The 4580-nt window shown below is 27.0% G+C and overlaps 1 protein-coding gene across 2 annotated transcripts in view; it reads right to left on the minus strand.

The window, feature by feature from the left end:
• Positions 1–4580, minus strand: part of LOC108550966 (uridine phosphorylase 1) — a 64685-nt gene that overhangs the window by 23399 nt on the left and 36706 nt on the right. The gene's annotated exons all lie outside the window — the stretch shown is intronic.

A 4580-nucleotide genomic window follows, 5' to 3' on the forward strand; every position in this document is an offset into this window, starting at 1 on the left:
GGAAACTATTACAAAATTTTTAAAAAAGCATGGAAAGCGGTGAAAATTCAACTGTTTATAGTGATATCACGTAAGAAAAATGATTACAATCTATTATGATATACGTGCTCGTAGATTTGCATGGATATTAAGAAATTAAAACCAGAATCTTCCGGTAAGGTGCATTTTCGTGTAATATAATGTGCCTGTACTTTTTGTACACCCTGTATGTACACGCGTAAGTAAACTGAAAATCAATTAATGCGATGAATCGATTTGAGATATACGAGATATTTGATAGTACACGTTCATAGGTACAAGTCATTCAAGCTATGATTCAGCTATGAGTATGTCAGATACGTGTTACAGGAAAACCTGGAAAACTGGAAAATTCTAGATTTTATCGGTAAATTCTGATATTTGCTATAGAGAGCTGATAAAAGACATAATTGCTCGACGTGCTGTATAAAGTTAGCCTGCACAAAGGAAATGAATAAATTGCCAATATCTCGATTATAATAAATTTTTATTGACTTAGATTCGATTGCACAGAGCTATAATAAATATAACTATAATGTGAATATGAAATATATATATAAATTAATTAATTAATTAATATATTAATAATTAATATATATTATATTAATATTAATATTTTAATTAAAATATATAAATTAATAATCTTAATATTAATAATTATTATATTAATAATTAATATATATATAAAATGAATATATGTCACATGTATTATAGCTCTGTGCAATCATATCTAAGTCAATAAAAATTTTATCATATATATATATATTTTATATTTATATATAATTAGGTAATAAAAATAAACAAAATATACACAAATATTTATATTTTCAAACAAAAATTGAAATTTGAGAATTCTTAATGTAATATGAAGTGTGAAATTGAATGAAATTTGAAATATATATTTATATAATAATGTTACTAATACAGTATTATTTATAAGATAATAATTGAACGTTGAATCACTATTATCAGGCACATGCGAGTAAAAATTAAGCAGAAAATTATATTAGGATATCGATAGTTTAATATTTTCCAAAAATCCTTCTAAAGAAAATTTTGTAATTCAAATTCATTAACTTTGTATAAATAATGTATCGTTTAAAAAATAAATAAAATATGTAATACCCATAATTAGTGCATCTAACATCTGAATTCATCTAAACTATAATAAATGTAACTAGTATAAATATACTAGTATAGTTATACACTATATAGTTAACTAGTATATATACTAGTATAAATAACATTGTACAAATAATACAAAGTGATAATCTAAAATAAAGCTTATTAACATGTCCTTATTTAATTCTTAATATATCAATAATTAATTAAAAAATACCAAAAAATACATCATTCACGAAATAAAATCGAAATTAACCCATTTGGTATGTAATATTTAAAAAATTAAAATTTGTACAAATCAATTGTACATCTCATTCTTCGATAATTGTTAAACAATTATCTTTGACTTTCCCTCTAAATTACGAAATTAATTTATACTTATAAAGCGATTTACAAAGTTAAAGGGCACGGGAAAATTGAATTTGCTCCTAAACGGGAAGCATGATTTCCTGCTAATTATATCAAACTTCTGAGTGTTAATGAACCAGTGAATTAAAACGATCAAACACCAGTGTCAAAATCAGTCACTCAATTAAAACACGAGTACTGGGTGGCGAATATCGTTGTTCTGGCATCGGTCCAAAACAATTAGTTCACGGTGAAAGAAATACAAACGTGATTTTCGAGTAGGTGTAAAGCGTCATACCTTCTTAGAATTCAATTAAACGCAAAACACTACCAAGATTCAAACGGTGGTTTTAAAATTTTTAATTAAAAATTTCGCATTTAACGCTGCCACTTTGGTCCCTCGTCTATGCGATTTTTCCTTTAATATAGGTATAATGAATTTTTCAGTATTCCCTCGGGTTCCACTTTTGTCCAAGTTTTTCTTATTCTATTTCTCAGTCTACCGGTCATTTCTCCTATTATGGTACGTTTAGTGTCAATAACCTGTCAACCGAATTTTCGTAACTAACAGCAGAAAATATCGAGCACGCAAACCTTGATTTTAATAAATTTATATGCACTACAAAATTTTCGTATAGCTTTATTATAATAAATGTTAATTAAAATTAACCTATCAGAGTAAGGGTAATTACAATTAATCTATTAAAATAAAGGCAATTAAAATTAAACTATTAGAATAAGGGTAATTACAATTAATCTATGAGAATAGAGATAATTAAAATTAATCTTTTAGAATAAGGTTAATTAAAATTAATCTATTAGAATAGGGATAATTAAAATTAATCTAATTTATTATAACAAACGTAATTAAAATGAATCTACGAGAATAGGGGTAATTAAAATTAATCTATTAACCTATTAGAATAAGGATAATTAAAATTAATCTATTAGAACAAGGGTAATTAAAATTAAACGCCACCTCTATTACTTCGTAAATGAATTACAGCACAAGTGGTTATTTAAAAAGCGAAATTTCCCTTGCCTCGCTTATCAATTCTAAATATAAGAGGAAAATTAGAAAAAATGTACGAAGTGGTTATCAGATAAGAAACCTAAATTCCGAGACACTGAATTTAGAATTGCACGTGCTACGATACGATAGATTAGAAATTTACTATAATTATCACATAAGGAGCAAAATTATGACTCACAGAATTTAGAATTGCAGATGTATGACATACATGTGAGTGAGCTTGGTGAGTGAAACTCACTTATTCATAATCGTGTAATCTATGATATAAATATAATATATGCATTTAACTATTATACAGTTCAGTTACCATAAACAACCACGAACCAGTCAACACAAATACTCTACTACTTGTGAATAGAAATGGACACTAATATCTTCTACGTTTTTTAACAGTTAACACATTAGTATATTTACATAGAAATATTTAAATAATGAAAACAACTCGCAATAAACTATTTCAAACAAAAAATTGATTGACACTTTCTAGAAAATTCTCTCTCTCTCTCTCTCTCTCTCTCTCTCTCTCTCTCTCTCTCTCTCTCTCTCTCTCTCTCTCTCTCTCTCTCTCTCTCTCTCTCTCTCTCTCTCTCTCTCTCTCTTTTTCTTATTAACCGTTACATACCCATGTTTCCTCTTTGACGATTCTCACATAACTGTTTTATTCTGGCACATTCTTCTAAACATTTTTTCAAACATCATTCATACTAGACTGCACTCTCACATATATTTATGTCATTGCAAATGAGTTTCAATTATTCAACCTCATTCGCATTCACACGTATAAAACCAACACTCACAGAAGCTTCTGGAAAAAATGAATCGATTTATCATTTTAATTTACCATTTAAATATTTTTGCTTAAATATAGTGAGTGTTAGCCATATTTAGTGAAAAAAGGTGTAGGATATTATTGCTCGTTCTATCCAGGATATATACTATGGTATGCTAGATTATAAATTTATTATTATACCCCGTAACCTTTTTCCATTTTTAGAATTTTCTTTTCTTTGTCCTCCCTCGTTTATATCATTTTTATTGAAACAACTTTGAAGTAAATTAAATATCCTGCATATTTTTTAAATTACAAATTTCTTCCCTGTATTTCTACTTGTTATTTTCTATGAAATAATTTTAATTTTGGAATAATCGAAGTGCCCTGAACTTTCAAATTTAAGATATCTTCCCTTTTGTTTTATTCGATTCTCCATTTTTATAATTTTCTTTTCTCTTTCCTCCCTCGTTTATACCATTTTTATTGGAATAACTTCGAAGTAAATCAAATATCCTGCATATTTCTTGAATTTTAAATTTCTTCCCTGTATTTCTATTCGTTCATATTATTTTCCCTGAAATAATTTTAATTTTGGAATAATCGAAGTGTCTTGAACTTCCAAATTTAAGATACCTTCCCTTTTGTTTTATTCGATCGCGTTCCTTTTATGAAAATAGTTTATAAGGTCGTAAATTCTATTTCTTCGGAAGTTTTATTCGTTGAGTCACAAATTCCGTTTGAAACTTCCCAGACACGTAAATATTCATGAACGTACACAATTAGATGCATGCACAAATCCACTGAATGTCAACGTCGAATAGGATCATAAAACCGTGAACGGTTTATCGAATAGACGTCATGGCCGATATATTTTAAGAGATATTGTACAAGATTCAGAAAGCTGTGCACAAAATCTTATTTAGTATTCTTACGTTTCGATATCCACTCGCGATCCTTCAAGGCTGCTTTGAAGAGACAAATTTAGAATATAAACGTTTTAAGACCAGCTAACGCCGAACAAGAGTTTTATGTTCGTGTGACTGCAGATTTTCAATTTTTGAAACAAATTTGTTCGAAGTAATTTCACCTGTCTATTCCATTTAGTAAAAAATAAAAAATTGCCGATTTTATGAATGCTAGAATTTGTATACTTTATTATAACTGAATAAAAATTTATTTTTCAAATAATATAAAATATGAATGAAGTATAAATGATAGTAGAAATAGTACAGAATATATACAAAATATAAATATAATATAAATAATAACTAAAATGATAATAATAAT

The sequence above is a fragment of the Eufriesea mexicana genome, unplaced genomic scaffold (genome assembly GCF_001483705.2).
Source record: "Eufriesea mexicana isolate 0111107269 unplaced genomic scaffold, ASM148370v2 scaffold3519, whole genome shotgun sequence".
Lineage (NCBI taxonomy): Eukaryota > Metazoa > Arthropoda > Insecta > Hymenoptera > Apidae > Eufriesea > Eufriesea mexicana.